A 20937-nucleotide genomic window follows, 5' to 3' on the forward strand; every position below is an offset into this window, starting at 1 on the left:
CAACAACCTAATCGGTAACCAAAATATATATATATATATATATATATATATATATATATATATATATATATATATATATATATATATAAAAGAAAAATAAACTAATAAAATATTAATATATTTTAAGACGTCCAAGTGTTTAAGCTTAAAATACAATTAACCAAAACATACTTACCCTTATATCTCGTCTAATTTGACCTAGCCCTTTAATTCCCTAATTTTACTCTTAATTCTTGCCTGGTTTTGACCCGACCCCTTTAATCCCTCTGATTTCTGCAAATACCTCTTATTTTGCACGACTTCCTCTCGCGTCTCTTTCGATCTTCAAAAACATAAAACCCAAACATATCATCAGGTATAACAAAACCTAAACCACCATCTCTAACTACCACAAACCACTAACTTCTCTCTTCCTCCATCTTTGTCTATCTAAAAAAGAAAAATTCATGACACCACCATCATGATCTTACCTCTATTGTCGATACAGTGAGTACTCCGGTAGAAGAACACTTGATATTTTCTACCTTTTATGAAAATTTTCTACTAAATTGTTTTTTTGTAATGTATTTCCTAATCTATGTGCTCTTCCCTCACTCTTTGATAATCTCTAAGAAAGACTTTAACTGTGTGTGTATGTGTGTGTTTACAGTTGTTAAAGTGAGAAGCTATTGAAATAGCAGACCCCCAAGATGAAGTCGGATGAAAATGTATGGCTAAAGATCTGTTTTTCTCTTTCTCTGATCTTTTATTTTCTTCAATTTCTTTACATTTTACATTTTGTTTTTGTATTTATAAGTTAGATCATAATATCAGTGCAATAAGATGTGAATACCAAGAACATTGATGTTGCATAGCTATGTTGGTATTCTTAGAGTTTTATCCAGCAAATGAAGGGTGGAAGAACAAACACCTAACAAGAAGGTTGATTACTTTCTTTGATTTTGTTCCATATTCTTCTGGCTCTTATTATGAAAATAACTTTGTAAAACGAAATGAAGTTGAAGTTGTTTTTTTTGTTCCTTTTGTGATTAATATGGTTAATTACTTACTGTGATTTTATTGGTTTTGCATTACTTCTTGAAGTTCCAATTCCCCATTATCTTTTGTATTTCTTATTTTGATTTATTTGTTCTTGGGAGGATTTTGTAAAATTTTAAAGCTTTGTGGGTATTTGAATGCAGGGTCTGTAAAGAGGAAGATGAAGAAATGAACAAGATAGGGGCAAAAAGGTCATTTATGGTGTTTTAATAAAAAACATATGGCTATGGATTGATAAACATGGGTTTATATTTTCTTTTCCATTAATTACAGTCAATTAAAGTATACCCATCAGCACACATTTTGACCATACCGTATCTCTCACTTATATCCTCATTGCTCTTTTTGTTTGATCTGAGCATATTTGATTTGTGCATATTGTGTGTCTGTGTGTTTTGGCTAAATAACAGAGGCAAATGAAATACATTTACAAACCCTGATTTATTCTTAATACAGGCAAAATGATGTTTTTTTTTCATAAGCAACACATAAAAGTAACCTAACGTTTAAGTTCCAGATTCAAGATCTCCTCTCCTGAGTCCTTGGGGGCATCAACTGTTCGTGTCAATTATGTTTTCAGAATTCTCGATCCTTTTTGCATCCATTTTCATTCTATCGTGTTCAAAACTGCATAACATTTGTAGGTTTGTGGTATAAAGAGAATCTATGTGAAGTACCACAATGTGTACAAGACAAATGCAATGAAGGTGGTGAGGTTTGATTGCATTAAAAATCGTGCTAAGAAACATGATGCAAGAAATTGCAATCCGAAAGCTCTTGATGAACTTCAATGGGATCTTCATCATATTGTTGGTGGACTTCAGTTGGATCTTCATCATGTTGTTGGTGGACTCATGGACAATTTCTAAAGTCATCTATTCAATACCAAGGTACATCTATTTAAGAAATAGCTATGCATTAATGGGTTGAACGTAAGATGTCATCAATTATTTTGAAAAAGGACATTCCCTTTACTGCTAATTCCAAAATATAACGAACATATTTTTGTATGTTTATTTATTATAAACATCTACTCTAATTTTATATACTCCAACAATATATTTTATATATTTTTATGTTATGTTATTGTATTTTATATGGTGGTTTCAAATTGATAATGTTTCATTAAAGGACCCTACTGCTGCACTTTATCAAATGTTCCAAATCAAAATATCAGTGGTTCTTCACTTCCTAACTAAGTGGTTGCAGCTTCAATCTATCAAATGCTCACGTTATGTAATGTTACCGCTTTTCACCAAGTGTTCCTATTAATTTAAAATGTTACAAACTATGTCCGTATTTAATGAGAAGATGGTTCTCTAAATCAAGTGTAAAGAACATTTAGACTATCTGGTGATTTATAGCTTACTTGGTTGAAAGTTTTTTTTGTTTTTAAAAGGTGTTGTTATGTTGCTATCAACAATTACCCTCTCACAACATGACTAAATGTATATTTTACTTGATATTTAAATCTTATTTATTTAAAGTTATTTAATTATAACGTAATAAATGATATTCAAATGTGTTTAAGCATCATGCTTAATAATGTGTGTATGATAATGTATCTTATATTAGTTAAATATTACGAAAGTTTATTAAGTTTTCTAATTATTTATTTGTAGTGAGTTAAAAAGCTAATAAGAATATACAACAAAAAAAACCCAAAACCATAATTATCAACCTTTTTGTAAATTGTTTTACAATATTTTTTTGTGTTATACATATACTACTATCAACTAAAACCCCGAAAATATAATATCTTTCCACGATACTATAATAAACCTTTTTGTGTTTAATTAAGACAAAATAACATAAATGCTCTTGTGGTTTGCTAATGGTCATAAATTCAGTATTTGATAATTTTAGTGAGCAACGAACCCATATAATTAAATGGTTACATGTGTCGTGTCTGGGTTGAACTTTCTGACTCGCCAAATCGTGACTCGTCAACCCAAACATGACATGAATGTCACACCTATCTGAAAGTATATTCTTTGATATCCGTCAAAGAGAAACTAATCGGTTATCAAAATACCATGCACACAAAAAATCCATTTCCTTATTTATTGTGAGGGTTACAACTATTCTCCGTCGTTAAACCGATTGATAACAATATGTATTTATTTTGTGTTCCTTCAAATATAACATATTTCGAATATAACTAAATATCATATGAAATTATTTGTTACCGCCGCTTTGTGCGGGTGAACGACTAGTATATATATATATATATATATATATATATATATATATATATATATATATATATATATATATATAATGCATTTTTGGTCAAATGCTGAATTTTAAGTCGTACAAACATACAATGCATTTGTACAATCAATTTATGCATTACAAAAAGAGTAGAGTACATATGGTCAACAATTGAAAAAGTCAAATCTCTTATCCCCTATTCTTAGGCTATTTTGACCCGGTGAGGGATAGAATGGGACCAAAATTGTAAATACAAAAAATGTTGTGGCTAAATTTTGAAATCTAAAAATTTTAGGGACCAAAACTACAAATAAAAAAACTATTAGGCCCAAAATTTAAAACTCACATATTCTATTGTCCATTTGTTATTTGAAATTAAATATATATAATAATGATGTTTTTTTAAATGTTCATTATTTGAAATTAAATATACATAGTAATGATACTTTTTAAAATGGTTTCATATGATTTTTCTGGAAACTTTTTGATATGACTTTTCTCAAAAAAGAAAAAAGCACCTTTTCAGATAAGATGGTTGGATATGTAGTAGCTTTTTTCACATTTTTTGTATGATAAACGAAACTTTCTGAGGTGAAGTCCAAACTTTTATATTTTTACCTTCATTGATAATTTGCTTCTATTTCAATAGTTTGTCTGTCATGTTTTCAATTACCTTTTAACATCATTTATCTCTATAATCTTTTATGAAAACACTTTATTCAAAACCTTAATTTACTTGCTAAAAGCAATTGAATGCAAATTGCTTTATGTTATACAAAATAAGCATCATATGATTTGTCAACGAAACACTAAACGTTACTCCAACCCCTTTGGGCTTTGGGTAAAGACACGCTACATGATTGGACTAAGTAAGAGCTAAGGAATAAATAATTACAAATATCATTAATTTTAATTCTCACGACAAAAAAGCCACAAAAAGATGAGTAATGAGTTACTCGTTTGAGTAAGAAGTACATATACTCAATGTTTTAAAACCGGTTTTTTGGTTGAACGAATATGGTCACTAGTTTCCGATTCAACCGGTTCGACTGTCGGTTCAACCGTTTTATTTGATTATTTATAATTTTCATATTTTTTTTTTCTATTTTCCTATACACATAGACTTCCATAAATTTACACATTAAAAATACATATAAATACAAATTGTAGATGAATCCAAATAAATTTAAAAATAAGTTTTACATTAATTTACGTACATCAAAATAAAAATAAAGTATAATACGGAAACAAATATAGTTTTAAATGAATACAAACGCATTAAAAAACTTCATAACATTTACCATATATTTTTATTCAAAAAATCTAAATAGACGTGAAAAAAAAAAATCAAAGTTTGTTATGCAAAATGATTCATTTCTATGTGTTTTTATTTTAATTAACCGGTTTAATTGAGTTTTTATAAAAACCGACCGGTTCATCGCGGTTAAGAAATGGACATAAAATCGTTGTTAGTTGAACCGTTCAGGTTCCCGGTCCAACCGGTTTGACCAGTCAATTCAAACCAATTTTCAAAACAATATTTATTTATTAGTATTTTTATTTTAAGCGTATAATTATATTTTAGTGGGTGGAAAGATGTCATATAATAACTCTAAGGGGGTGTTTGGTTTAGATTTTTAGAAGCCAAAAGATCTTTTTGGAAAAATTATAAATAGTCAGGTTTTTCTGATTTTTCAAAAATGTTGATTTTCCTTCTTTGCAAAATCCAAAAATATTTTTTAAAAGTCTTTTGCCTATGATTTTTTTTTAAATGACTTTTGGTCATTCAAAAGCTAAATCAAACCCCCTTACTATGTGACCCGTAACTTTTAGGTTACATTTTGACCGGTTTTGGTATGTATGGTTTTCAAAATCATTTTATTTCAAAAAGCAAATAGATTATTATTTCTATAACAAAGTGTGATTGACTATATTTTTCATACTAAAAAAAATCAAATATAGATGTTTTAAGAAAACATGATTCAACTTTTTTTTTTATCTAACCCCCTCATTTTGTTACCTTAATCCTATCAATGTTCCCTTCCGTCGCCTATCTCGATGATCCTTTCGCGTTGCCATATTTGTCCTTTCTCAATTTCCATACATGTGCACATAAAAGTCACTTATATTTTTGGGAAAATATCTGTGTAACACAATCAATTATTGTAATGTACGTGATTTTTTAACTAAATTTTTTTTTTGCATGATAGATCATTAAACTTAGAAGTTACCTATAAATTAATTCACTTTCATTAATTTCCAGCGGATACCCGGTTACTAGCCTACGTGGAAGTGTGACGTGTCGAGAAAGTTTAATGATCTATTACGTAAAATAATAATTTTGTGACCAAATTAGATAAATAACAATAATTGATTGTGCTATACTGACATTTTCAATTTTCCTCCCTTTTTTATGTTTTATTTTTTTAATAATATTCATTAGACCAGGCTCCGCCCACATAATCCTAATATTCTTCTCTTTCTCATGAACGAGGCATTCAATAGGATTTGGACCAACAACACTTCCCTAGTTCATTTTGTCTATTATTCCCTTCTAACTGGTGGTACAAAAATGGAGACATCTTTCTTGTCATTTGCAGGAAAGAAGTACGTTGTCGCCTTTACCAACATAACCGAAGATGTCTTTCTCTCTTCTTCCTTCTCTAGAAATACATTGTTGCCCTTTGTAGAAACCCTTGTACATGTCAATTTCAGCTCTGATTTAATAGCCAAAGGGACGATTCAGCTCCGACATCGTCTACGTCAAAGGTGTAAGCCAAAACCCGATTCCTCTCAACATTGATATTATTGTCGTGATCTGATTGTGAGACTTAGGTTCCGGTTTGCAGAACTTGTTTTTCCAAAAATTGATTTTGAACATTTCTGGAATATGGTAATGTATATAATGATGGGTTGAATATGTAACATATATTTTTGTTTAATGATATAAAAACGGTGTGGTCCACTGCCACATAAGCTCCATCGGCATGTCATATTTCCATGCATGCTCGGTAACTGGTGATCCATTAAAAATTAACAATAGTGACTTAACTGATAAGTAACTACTAAGTTTAATGACCTATTGCGCAAAAAAAAGTAGTCATCAAATCGCTTAAATGACAATAGTTGATTGTGCTACAATGATACTTTTCCAAAGAAAAAAAAATATGATATGGCCATAGTGGTTGTAACACCCCGTTTATTTAATAAATAAATAAACAAATTAATGAATGAATAGTAGCCCTAAAAATTAATAATTATATAGCATGGTGTTGGTCTCGAGGAGTTAAATGTCTTAATTTTAGAAGGCAGGGATTAAAATGAAAAATCTGGACTTAATTTGTAAGTATTATTAAAGGCAAGGACTAAATGGTAATTTATGAGACTTCATTTGAAGAGATTTTTGGAGGCTAAGGGGCTATTTGATAAATTAGGGATCGAATTTGAGAGGAATTATGGAAGCAGGGATGTAATTGGTAAATTTTGTACCTAAATTGTAATGGATTTTAATGTTGAGGGTTTAAATGGTAAATTCTGGGTTAGTTTCGAAAATATTTTTGAAGGGAGGGGTCATTTGCGTCATTATGGCAACAAGTTTATGGGGATCGGGGTATATAACCCGTCACCCCGGTAAACCCTAACCCTAAAAAGAGACAACCGCCACCCTTATGCCTAGGGGTGCAAACGAGCCAAGCTACTCGTGAGCTACCCGGGATTGGATCGTTAAAAGCTCGACTCGAAATCGATTTTAACCGAGCCCGAGCCGAGCTCGAGCTTAATATTAAGCTCGTCTATTAAACGAGCTCGAGCTCGAGCCCATGTCACTAAGCTCGATTAGGCTCGCGAGCCTAAACGAGCCTTTATATAATATAATTTATTATTATTTTTATATATTAAAATAAAAACATATTTAGGGATTAGGGATTTAGGGTATTAGTAAACGAGCTTCTTAACGAGCTCAAGCCGAGCTTAAGCTTACTTAGACACGTCAGACAAAAAACGAGTCGAGCCCGAGCCCGAGTCGAGCTCAATACAAGAATCGCGAATCGAGCCGAGCTCGAGCTCGAGCCTCGTATAACTTAAACGAGCCCGAGCCGAGCCTGACCAGGCGCGGGCTTGGCTCGGCTTGTTTGCACCCCTACTTATGCCTCCCTCTTCCAGCCGCCGCATCACCCATTTACTTCCGTTCTCTAGCCAACCACCATTAGCAGCCGAGGCCATGCCACTGTTGCGAGTAATGCCTCGTCCCTTTCGTGGCCGGAGATGACGAGGACCAAGATCGGAGGCCTTCTTCTTCTTCTTCTGTTTTATGCTGTCGTTGCTAGTGACCTCCAGCCGCCGCCATCGATGCCAAAGTCAGAAAAACCACCGGGATATGTTGTTGTCGTCATTCCTATCGTGGTTGTCTGACCGGGAACCAAATGAAACCACCGCCACCACCTTGAGGTGGTGGCTACCATCGCACAACCGCCTTTAACTGTCGTTGCTGTTGTTGTCATCTCGTGATTATTGTCGTCGCCACCCACCAACAGTGGGTGTTGGTTTTATTTGTCCGAGCAAAAGGATGTGTATGTGTGTTTCTGCCACTAGAGTGAATATCATACGTCGTGGGTAGTGTGGCTTGGCCGGAGTTCACAAGAAAAGCCACCACCACCACCGTGAGGTGGTGGCTGCCACCATGCGCCACCGCCGGCCACCACAAGGTTGCTATGTGTGTGTTTATTTTTGGGATTAAAGCTTTGTAAAATGTAATTAGAAAGTAGAATAATGAAAAGAAATTCGAAACCACCACCGTAGGGTGGTGGCTGCCGCCTCCTACCACCACCAACCTGTTGGATTAATGTCTAAGTCCATAACTATAATTGGTAAGACTTGACCCGACCCGGCATGGTCCATTTGGGTTGCATACCATCATGCACTTGGATAGACTATAATGAGAGAAATAAGACACTTATGGTTATTAATATATTATAAGTTCTAGTATATTAATAATAAGAATAATAAGATTATTTAATTAGTATTGATCAAGAATTAATCTAGGATTAATTAAGTGATCAAAAGAAGACTAATTAAATATATGGGTTGATTGTGTAAATCATCCATACTTGTATAGTGGGCTAATGCTCCATGGATAATCAAGTTGGGCTAAAACCCATAGGATGGTCCATGGATGCTCCATGGTGTATTTGTACCCATGGATCATGGAAATGAAAGGCCATGTCAATTAGGGTTTACATGGTGTAACCCTAACTATATAAGCATCTTATTCTTGACCAAATCGGCGACTAGTGTGTGAAGTGAAAGGGCTAGCCGATTTTGATGAGTGTAGAATTCTCTCAAGTCATTCCAAGTGTTTTGATGATTGTGATTCCATTTGAGGTGTCACACTTGGGGCACTAGGCACTCAAGCTTCATGAAGACTTTCTACATCAAAGAGGTATGTATTCTATCTTGCTATAGTTATTGTTTTGTATGCTAGATTAGGATAATACCTTGGAAGTTCTTATTTGCATGTATAATAGATAAAACATAGATCCAAGGTATTTAGGGTTGCATGTACACTTAGGAGTGTTAGAATGCTCAAAACCCAACAGTGGTATCAGAGCCTAGGCTTGCTTTCTCTTATACTTGATGCAAATTGCTGAAAAATGCTGAAACACTCGATTTTCTGGCTTTCTGGGCACTGGACTCGCCGAGTCCACTGATGAACTCGCCGAGTCCATGAGTAAAATCATCCTACTCGCCGAGTAGGTTCATGCACTCACCGAGTAGGAGCCCCAGACAGCATATATTCGACGTTTTTGGCTAGAAATGGACTAGGAACATTACCCTAAGTTGTTTTTGAACTTAGAAACTTGTTTTTTGTTGTGGTAATGTTCATGCTAATCCATTTTCAAAGATAATTGTCAATAGATTCATGTTTTGTATTAGTTTAAGGTTTAGACTAATTACATGAAAAAGTTTAATTTGAATTATCTTGTTCTTATGAGTTGCTTAGATTAATAGAAAAGTTAATTGAAATAGTTGTTTTCAATCCATTTTAATCTAAGAGTTGAGTATAAAATGTGTTTGTGTAACTTGTCCTCAAGTTACATGAAGAGTCACATTAAAGACTCATAAAACTCATAATAGTTGGCAATGGTTACAAAATGAAGAGTCTTGTGTCATTGAATAACTTTTTATGACTCCATAACTTGTCCTCAAGTTATGGAAGTTCAAGAGTCACTTCATTAAAGAAAAATATGTAACCATAATTAAATCCATAAGTTATAAAATAAAGAAAAAGTTAGTTCTTTTATTAGTTTAAAGTCTTCCATAACTTGTCCTCAAGTTATGGAACTTGAAGAGTTTTTGGATTAAAACTACTTTAAACACATAAGTTATGGAATTAATTAGTTTTGAATAGTTTCAAAACTTGCCCTCAAGTTTTGGAATTTGAAAAGTTTTCAAGTATGAATACTTTAATTCCAAGTTAGCCCTTAGAATTTTAAAAGTTAAAATTCAACCCTTATACTTTATAATATTATAAGTTAATAATATATATATGTATAAGAGTAAAGTCAGTCTTACCACTAGTACGCCTCATTCACGAAGCCGGTCTATAAGGTGGGTATAAGGTTGTTGCCTATAAAATGGCAACTTAATGGGTGTCCACTCTCACCCACCGCTTGCTTGACTGGTGGAGGGTCGTTAGCCGAACGGGTTTGACAGGACTAGAATTCTCCCTTCATTAAAAGTATTAATGATAATACTAAGTAACTAAACTCTTAATAATACCCAATCTTAGTTACTTAGGAAAAATGTGAATAAGGTGCTAATCCATGAAATTACACTTTGCACTTTGTTTAAGTCGTTAGTGGAGCGTGTGTGGTTAACCGGCATACTAACTTGGACTTAACAAGGTAGGTAAAGGGTGACTTAATATTTATCATAGTATCGATGGAGCGTGTGTGGTTAACCGGCACATCGATTGAGGGGTAATTTATTAAGGGTACCAAGTGATTTGCATGGTTACTTCACACCTCGTTTTGTGATCCTCGTCATCCCAGTCACAAAACTTGGAGGGCACACTCGAGATTGAAACATGCCTTTGAAAAGTTCAATGAATCTCAAAGATCTAGGAGTTTCAAAACCAATTAAAACCTAATAATACATTTCGTTTATCTTGGTGGAAATTGGTGAATCGTCATTCACTTACCTTCAAATATTTTATAGCTTGGATTACGGCATACCTCTTCTAAGTTATAAAATAGTTTGTTGGGTTCTAGCCTTAATATTTCATATTGGGTGTCATATTAAGGACTTAAAATCAACTATCTTGAATATCTCCCAAAAGATGTCTAGTTTAGACACCTATGATCTTCCCAAATCTCTTGAAACAAGGTTTCCTAATGAGGATGATGTCCCATGGATATCATACTTCTTTCTCCTCCTCCAATTATTCTCCCTAACCCACAAGTTCTTGAAAAGTTTAAGGTCACTCAAGCCCTATTGGCAAGGCAAGGTCTAGGTGTGATCACATCTTGGAGATGTAGTCACATATTGACAAGCCGAGAGAGTTGGGTGTCAAAGTCTTGAGAAAGTTGGTGGTTCAATCACTTTCTAAGTCACATAGTGAGTTCCTTTAGGACACCTATGAAACAGACTATGACAAGACCCTTAATGATCTTATCTGTTTGCTAAGATCAACTTCCTAAAAACTTTATGGACATTGACAATAGTGACACAGGAAATCCAGAAAAGCATTCTCTTCCCAATGGAAAGGGATCGGCCATAGTCAACTCGGTTGACCAAATGGTAAAGAGAAAAACTAAGTCTGTGATAGTCCTGTGTACCATTATCAAAGGGTCCATATGTTTGTATTGCCAAAGAAAGGGGCATTGGTTGCGAAGCTGCCAAAATTTACCTAAGGATGTTAAAGTCAATAAGTTTGACTCTACTTCAGGTAAATTCCACTATCTAACTCTGTTAAGTTTCTATTCTGAGATTCTTGATACATGATGTGACTGGGTCACATGGTGATGTTTTAAGAATGAAAGAAAAGTGAAGAAACTTAAAGAAAGAATATGTTGAATCTGATGGCGTAGATGGATTTCTATCGCATAGTTTGAAGATCGGATTCTTGAGCTACTTCTCAGGAGTTATGAGATATTGCTTAGGAATAGATAACAACAAGTTTTCATATGGATTGTAAGGATAAGTTTTTTTCCGCAAAGTTTTAAAATAAAAGAAAATTTTTGATTTTATTTATTTTAAAATATCCTTACAATGGCATTTGAGGAAAAATTGTTGCTTATATGATTCCATTAAGAGCAAGAGTGGAAATATGAAATTGATTCTTTCATTTGTGGTAATGTCTAGATTTACCAAATAAGGAAAGATTCTCATCACCCAAGTTTCAATTGGACCGGAACTTGGAATCATGCAAGTTGTATAGCATGATGAATGAGAACTTTCAAGTTTTGGAAAATTAAGACTAATTACTTATTCACATGGATGTGTGAGTCAAGTAATGGACTAAGGGATCGAGTACATAGTCTTGTGCACTGGTTAAGTCCACCACAAAAGATTGATAAGACTATTCGTCATAGTTTACTAAAGTTCAGTAAATATGATTATACTTACAAGCTTAAGTGTAACTCTGAGACATTGGGAAAAAGGTTCCAATGTATGACAGAGCGAATAAGAAGAATCAAATTAGGCAGAAGGATAAAAGTTTCTCAAATCTGGAAAGATGGGAGAGTACTTTAGTATCAGTTTTTGTGATCATCTTAATGATTAAGAAACCATAGCACAATTAGTTCTCTAAGGAAGTCTTAGTGCATTCTTATGACTAAGAAGAGGGATCTTGAATTGTTGAAATGGTTAAATCAAGAAGATGAGTCATACTGCAAGTCTTAGAGTCATACTCCAAGATTGTAATTTGAGTGACATGTCTTAAAGAAGGTTTAAAACACTTGTCAAAATGTAAGAGTAAAAGTTTTCTACTCTTGTACATTTGAAATTGGTAAGTTGTGATATTTTGGATAAAACAAAGACCAACTTAGGCCAATTGTGTGAAGTGTTTGTCTTGATTAGAATCCACACTATCTCTTGGATATTTGACAAGGGAGTCTTATAGGTCAAGAGGACAGTGGGAGTCTTAAAGGTCTTGAAAGTCTCAAGAACTAATCAAGAATAAAACCTGAAGTTCTTCACTAGCACACGATTTGAGGTTTACAATCTATCGTGTCGACATATTCTGTGCCCATTCCAGTAAGTTGGCTATGCATATGAGTTCTTAGAGTTCTCAATTGGTTGCACAACAACTTGGAAGCAATGGTAGGCCCTTGAGCTGCCAGGTGGCAAGAAATTAAGATTGAGTTCAGTCCATATGAGTTTGGATTTGTCATTATCCTTGTCTTGTGACTATGATTTTGACAATTCACATGGATAAGAACACATACACCAGTAAATCTAAGTGTCATAAGGTTTCTCTCCGATTCATGAAAATGATGGTGAGGAAACACTTTCACTAAGTAGATTTTAGCTAGATAGCAATTGTGATATTTGCATTCTCAAAGTCGTTAGTGGAGCGCGTGTGGTTAACCGGCACACTAATATGGACTTGTGAGAAGTGGCAAAAAGGTCTAACCATTATGATTACGGCATACCTCTTCATAATTGTTTAGACTCACAAGTGTGCTATCTAAGGGAAGGTGTATGATTTTGATACAACTTTATCAAAACAATCTAGCATCAGAAATATGAACTTTGGTAAGAAAGTCAATGAAGTATTGATTTCTAGAAGTCCAGCTGATTTCTGAGTACATGTCAAAGCTAGTGGGAGCATAAGTGATATGCTAATAATCATCATGTTAGTGGGAGCATGATAATTATGATAAGTATTGCAAGTTAGCAATGTTAATTATAGAAAACAAAAGTTTCAATTGGGAAAGAGTTGTTTTGCTATAATTAAGGGAGAGGAAATTATACTTCATCTCAAATCTATAAGCTTAGATCGTGAGGTTTTAATCATTTAGTCAAGGATATATATGAATTTCATGTTGGAATGGCTCAACATAAGGAAATTTTGTATATGAGTCCATTATTTGCGTTCTGAAATTCGATTATGATTACGGCATCCCTTTTCATAATCTGAATTATGAGAACTTGGCAAATAAAAATGGACATATTATAGCAAAAGACCGGTTTAGTCTTTATGTGAGACATCATGAATCGTGTCCCATACGCTTCGGATATAGGATCGATTACATGTGCTATAATCATCCTTTCTAAAATTTTCCAAATGCCTGGGGCATTAAGAAGGGAAAAGGTTTAGAACTGGATATGACTAAAAGGATTAAACAATTGTCGAGGACAATCTAAGGTTTACCAAAGATTGCTTGCTCAAGGACAGTTGGAAGTATAGTGATAATTCTGGAAGGACCATATTGACATAGTCTGTAAAGAGGCAACTCTTGTTCAGAAGTGATGGTCAAAATGGAATCTGGAAATGTTTCAAAGTTAGGATTTTCAAATCTGTGTAAGATTAAGGAAACTTAATGCAAGAAGGATGTTTCCAAGAAGTTGATCTCCTTTGGAATGCTCTGTAATGTTTGTTGTCAAGTCTTTATGACTTTGTGCATAATCATTACAAGAGGATCAATGCATATAAGTTTAGAATCTAACAGATTTCAGTAAATGGCATGAATTTGGAATTCTTGCATTTGCGGTAAGGATTTGGGAGTGTGAAAAGAGAATCAGTGAAGTTATGTTCAATTGATCTAGTTCACAAAGTAAAGATCATAGACAAACATAGTATGCATACTTGGTGTGTGGCATGACTAGTGTTTAGAAAACATAGTGCACATGCTTGGAGCATGGGACAACTATTGTTTTAAATTCAAGAATAAAGTTGATAGCTGAAACAGTATACAATGAATAATGTGTAATCATATGGTGATAGGTTTTGATACCATATTGGATTCTATTATTATTGTGTTTCACTTTACATGTTTTGACTTCCCGAATAAACTGGGTTATTCTTCTGGAATGACTAAGTTATTCAAACTATCCACAGTCGGTCATATGTTGGAAGTAGATATGAATTAAGACTGTCATGATGGGTTGTAGAGGTCTAAGGTGTTGGACAAGGCTACAACAATCATGAGTGTTCATAAGTTCTGAGTATTGGATTCAACCCGCGCTCATTGGAATCACTTCATGGATTTTATCACGAGTGATCATGAGACGATAATATCTTATATTCTTCAAACCTAGTGATATGAGTTGTTACTATGAGTTGATAGTACATTGATAGCACGAAAACGCATTTGGTAACTCGGTGCTATAAAACGTGCCTTTGTGTATGATTCAACAAGTAGTAGAACAAGCCATATGAGTCGAAGTTTATCCATTCCTTTTACCTTCGGGATAAAAGTGATATCTGTGGGCCCCTCGATGATTTGATGATGACAAATGGAAGTGCTCGGCCGGGCCAGGACTGATTTGATTTGTTCAATTAGTCAGTCATCATAAATCGGAAATCGGGAAACAACAAATGGACAGAGAGAATGATTATAATCCATGTCTCAGTCCATATGATATCTAGAATGGAGGAATATATGATCCCTTATCTAATGGACAAGTCATTGACAAAGGTCAGAGTTCATCTACAAGGTCAGAGTTCGACAGAAGCTTTTGAGAGCTACGATTGCCAGTTGGTTTATGAAGTCATACGCAATAATAGTTTTAGACTTATCCAAGTGGGAGACTGTTGGATTAATGTCTAAGTCCATAACTATAATTGGTAAGACTTGACCCGACCCGGCATGGTCCATTTGGGTTGCATACCATCATGCACTTGGATAGACTATAATGAGAGAAATAAGACACTTATGGTTATTAATATATTATAAGTTCTAGTATATTAATAATAAGAATAATAAAATTATTTAATTAGTATTGATCAAGAATTAATCTAGGATTAATTAAGTGATCAAAAGAAGACTAATTAAATATATGGGTTGATTGTGTAAATCATCCATACTTGTATAGTGGGCTAATGCTCCATGGATAATCAAGTTGGGCTAAAACCCATAGGATGGTCCATGGATACTCCATGGTGTATTTGTACCCATGGATCATGGAAATGAAAGGCCATGTCAATTAGGGTTTACATGGTGTAACCCTAACTATATAAGCATCTTATTCTTGACCAAATCGGCGACTAGTGTGTGAAGTGAAAGGGCTAGCCGATTTTGATGAGTGTAGAATTCTCTCAAGTCATTCCAAGTGTTTTGATGATTGTGATTCCATTTGAGGTGTCACACTTGGGGCACTAGGCACTCAAGCTTCATGAAGACTTTCTACATCAAAGAGGTATGTATTCTATCTTGCTATAGTTATTGTTTTGTATGCTAGATTAGGATAATACCTTGGAAGTTCTTATTTGCATGTATAATAGATAAAACATAGATCCAAGGTATTTAGGGTTGCATGTACACTTAGGAGTGTTAGAATGCTCAAAACCCAACACAACCGTCGTGTTGGGTGGCGGTGTGCTTTTGCTTGCATGTAGTTGCTTTTTGGATGCTTGGACAAAAATGGACTAGAAACCCTAACCACCATCGTGAGGTGGTGGCCGCCGCTATGAGCCGTCATTGACCACCACTACCCGAGGTGGTAGTGGGTGGTGCCCGACTAGCGAAACCCTAATGGGCCTAGTGAAACCCTAATAGGCCTAATGAACCCTAATGGATCTAAGGACTTAACTTTTGGGCCCATTAGGCTATGATTGGGTTGGAAACCCTAATTAGGGTTTAGAAAACCCTAATTTTGGATATATGGGCCTTGGACTTATCGGGACCCACATTTGGGCCATTGGAATGGAATTGTGAATTACACCTAATCACACCATATGACTTATCTAGTAGAGTGATGGACTTAATAGATTAATTCCTTAATGGGTTAAGTGGGAAACACTTAACCCTAATTGTCATTTTATGTAAAACCCTAATTTCACTTTGGCTTTGTGTTGGGCCTTTCCATTGGGCTTTGGTGACCAGGATAATAATGGGCCATTCAAGAACAATCATATGGACTAGAATAATTGGATGGGCTTTGGGGTAAGGCCCATATGAGGGGTTGCGCCCAATTTGGAAAATTAGGCCATAGGTGGGTCATAATTGGCCCTTCACGATTATATAATATTGGGCCATTAGAATGTCGAATGTTTGGAATGGAATAAATGATTGGGCCTTAGAATAAGACCATGTAAGGTTTGGGCTCAATTTGGAAAATTGGGCCATATGTTGGGCTTTAATCCATAGTTTAACTTGAATCAAGCTAAGATATAGGTAAAACAGTCTTTTACCCCAATGATGGACTTATGATTTTTGTGTTGGTACCTAATTGCTGATTGGGTGTTATTTGATGATTGATAGTTCGAGAACCTGTAATCCACTAGCTAGAGTTTTGTCTACGGGACTTCAGCAGTGTGAGGTGAGTTACCTTCCAGTAGAAGTAGGTCTATAGCCACAATGTCGGCCCACTAGTAGGAGTTGTTTGATTAGATGATTGTCTTTATGATAATTATCTAGGTTTGCTACTACCTGATATGTTATATGTGCTAGCATGATATGATGTTGTGTGATAGTGGTAGTAGGGGGAGTAGTCCCCGTGTTCGGTTGTAAGGATCGATGGGTAGGTTAGGCACCCCGGAATTACCTGACAGTATGTTTATGATATATTATTATATGGTAATAGTAGTAGGGGTGAAATAGTCCCCGTATCCGGTTCAGATGATCCGGAGGGTAGGTCGAGCACCCCAAAATGACATGACATGGGTAGGTCAGGCACCCTAGAATTTCCTGGCAGGGTAGGTCGAGCACCCCATAATGCTTTGACATGGGTAGGTTAGGCACCCTAGAATCGTCTGGCAGTATGTTATTGTATGGTATGTGGTATGATGGGGGAACTCATTAAGCTTTGTGATTACGGTTTACAGTTTTGGTTTCAGGTACTCGTTTTCAAAGGAAAGGAGTCGGCTTGATCGCAACGCATCACACTATGTTTTTTCGCACATGAGATCTTTGGGATTACACTCTGATATTATTTTATGATAATATGTTTTGATTACTAACACTTTGGTTTTGACATGAGATATTATTATGGATGTTTTTATACTGTTGGTTGTATAATAACTTAATTAAAATGAAATTTTTGGTCTTGAATTTTGGGATGTTACAGTGGTACAAGTCAACCAGCCACATAGGCTCGATAACTGTAATCTGTTAAAATTAATGAAAATGACTTAATTAATATGTAACTTGTAGGTATAGTGATAGGGCAAAAGAAAATAGTTTAATGACTAAACCGGGTAAATAACAATAATTGATTGTGATATAGCGACATTTTTCCTAGGCCATTACTCCCGATTTTGTAATTGAAGCACCTATGTTTACTGATTCGCCATATTGGTCCTCTATTTTGTTTGTGATCCCTCTTCCCGGTTCTTGATTCACCAACCCTCTTCTATTCGGATTTTGAACTCTTAAAGTATACATTAGTTTTTTGTTTGGATTTCTTTTGGATTATATGTTGCATATGTGTGTGTTTGCGTTTACGATAATATTCTAATGATTTGGCTGAAAGATATTTCAAATAAATGGAAGATTGGAGTTTAAATAAGCATACATTATTGTAAATTATTGGAGAAAATTGAGTTTTTTTATTATTATTAACAAATGATATATTTGAGGGAATTAAAAAGAATTAATAACCTTGTTTAAACGCTAGTTTAAATAGCTTTTTAAAAAATTAGCTTATAAGCTACTTTTTTTAATGACAAATCTATTATATTCTTATAAACTATTCATAAATCCACTTACCTGACGGGACTTTAACCCGCAACCTCAATGAGGAATGACAAGATTTGATACCGCTAGAAGTTTTTTGATTTAGTTTTTTAAACATAACAACTTAAAATAGTTCCAAAAATAAGTTAGCTATAGGATGCTAACCAAATGAAGTATTCACAACTACTAATGCAAGTCTTGATGTTGGTCGATTAGTTTTTTTCTTTTTCTTTTATAATACTTTTTTTTATTTGAAATGTTATGTGACTTGATGTCTTTTTTTGTTTAGTTGCTAAATTGATAGATATTATAAAAAATTTATTAACCATAAGGGTAAAATAATAATTTAGTTTTATTTTTGATAGTTTATTCTATCTACAAAGAAAAAAAAACTTTGTGTATATGACATTGTACATACATTATCACAATTTGGTTATTTTGTACATACAAAACTTATAAAAAAGAAACAAATCCTCAGTTAATGTCAAACAGATCGAAAATATTATTGCCTTTTTTTAAATTATTTTATACATAGTTAGTACGAAAAACTTGAACAAAATATATTATAACAATGGTACTCTGATTTATTAAATAAAACTAGATTATGACCCCGCGTATAACGCGGGGAACATATAAAAATGTAAATGTAAATATATAAAAAAGTTGACACTATAAAAAAATAAAGTAACATAAACAGACTTAGCATTACTGCTAACATTTAAATGTTTGAAAAAAAAAAACAAAGAAACACTTGAATATCTATAATAATTGAAGGACCTCTTTGTAAGCATAACTTTTTGTTTTATTAGTTGGATAACCTTCCTCGTAATATATGAGTACCTTCAATCTCTTTTCACTTGTGACGCGAGAAACAAAAAATATATAACTGAAAATGAGTGAAGACAAGCTTATGCACGTATAATCCAACATTTGATAATTATTGTCATTGATTTTTATTAGTGGCGATAACAAAATAAACTACTATAGGGAATTGCCTCCGCTGAAAACAGAATAAGATTCTTTCATTGGACGGAGTTAAATTCATGCAAGGTATATAAATAGTCTCCATAAAGAATCTATCATATATGATTCAGGCTTCAATGACGTTTCTTCCAAGCCTAACAATCTATAATCTAGTACAATTGCATAGTCCTTTGGTTTGGTCGATATTACAAAGTAATATGACAGGAACACCTACTTTTAGTCTAAGTTTATGGTTGAAAATTCTAGATGTCCAACACAACCGAAGAGTAAATTGATTCCTAAAAAAAACCTAGTAACTCTGTATCACATAAAGAATTTGAACTCATATGTTTTCCCTTCATCTTTCATCAATCCTAGAATGTAGTCATTGGTAGCATCAAATTCTTCATTTGTAGGGACCAAAATAGCTTTATCTTGAAAATATGATTGATCATCAAGATGATTTTCAAAGGATAGATAAATGATGGATACAATTTGAACTCATAAGTTATATATATATATATATATATATATATATATATATATATATATATACACACACACACACACACACACACAAAATAAATTAATATATTGTTATCATTCTACTTTTTTTTTTTTTTTTTTTTGCAAATTTTAATACTAAAAACAAATTTTCCCTAGAAAATTGTCATATTAATGACCTACTAATTAACAATTAAATTTATATATTACATAAATGGTTCACATGTGAACAAAAGTACACAAATGGTCCATATTTGAAATGTTTTTTTTTACATAAATGGTTTATTACGTAAAAGAAAATGAAAATGTACTTTCCATTAATAAAATGTTTTCAAAAAAATCCTATTAATTAGCTTTAATGTAGAAAAAAAATTGTTCTAGATATGGAAAAGTCATTTTTTGAAACTACGATGCTATTAATGAACTTTTTTGCAAAGTTTAATGCTATTAATGATTTTTATTCCAGAAAACAATCGTTTAAATGAGCTTCAATATACAAAAAATATAACTTTCCATATCAACCAAAAATAATCAAAAAAAAAGTCATTTTTAAGAGTATGATGCTATATATGAACCTTTTTTTCAAAGGTTAATATTAAAAGCAATTTTTTTTCCAAAAAAGATCCTAATATAAGGTTAAAAGAACATATTGTAAAATATTTATCGATTTACATGAGCAAGAATTAAACGTTTCCATCAATACCCAATAAAGTATATAAATCATGCCTCCTTCTGTAATGAATTCCAACGCCCCACAATGTGGAATCCCCTCAGTCGCAACATTCCATAACTCAAACCACATCCGATAATCAATATGAAGAGAAGTTGCAATAAAAAATAATAATTGTCATCATCTTATACAAATGTTAGAGATTATTAGGGTATTAGATAGTGTAATAACTTGCAATTAAATATAATTTTCAAATAAAACTTAGTATGAGAAACTAACCAATGTGATCAAGGGTCAAAGAAGACATTATAACTAAAACATAAACAAAGAACTATTATGGATGAAACATGAAACTTTAAGAAGAAACATACAAATTTAAACCGTGAAGGACAACAAAAATCGACAAGTATATTTTTTAAGTAATTTAAACCAATATATTTTTAAAGTAATTTAAACCGGGCCACAAGTTTATCCCAATATTGTTCCCTTAAGCATTTCATCAAACATGTAGTAGACAGGTAGACCAAACAAAATTTCCAAGTATCCAAATCAATGTCTTAAATCCTAACACATCAAAAAAAAAAAACAAACAAACAAACAAACAAACAAATTTGTGATTTTAACAACCAAAAGCAAAGGATATGACGTACATTGTGTATGAGTCTATCATTTATAATTTGATTGCTTAACTTATTGAACAATTCGTCA

At 33.3% G+C, this 20937-nt stretch overlaps 1 long non-coding RNA gene across 4 annotated transcripts; it reads left to right on the forward strand.

Annotated features, from left to right (window-relative positions):
- Positions 1–251: 251 nt before the first annotated feature.
- On the forward strand, positions 252–2387 carry LOC145087435 (uncharacterized). 4 transcript variants are annotated; one of them, XR_013700814.1, is made up of 4 exons: positions 252–486; positions 650–921; positions 1182–1928; positions 2170–2387. It is a non-coding gene; the product is annotated as an uncharacterized LOC145087435 (long non-coding RNA). The 4 variants fall into 4 exon arrangements; XR_013700815.1 differs by having other exon boundaries at positions 261–486; positions 650–707; positions 801–921; positions 1182–2387; XR_013700812.1 differs by lacking the exon at positions 2170–2387 and having other exon boundaries at positions 264–486; positions 650–707; positions 797–921; positions 1182–1348.
- The last annotated feature ends 18550 nt before the right edge of the window (positions 2388–20937 follow it).

The sequence above is a fragment of the Lactuca serriola genome, chromosome 1 (assembly GCF_051521515.1).
Source record: "Lactuca serriola cultivar US96UC23 chromosome 1, Lser_US96UC23_V15, whole genome shotgun sequence".
Classification (NCBI taxonomy): Eukaryota; Viridiplantae; Streptophyta; class Magnoliopsida; order Asterales; family Asteraceae; genus Lactuca; species Lactuca serriola.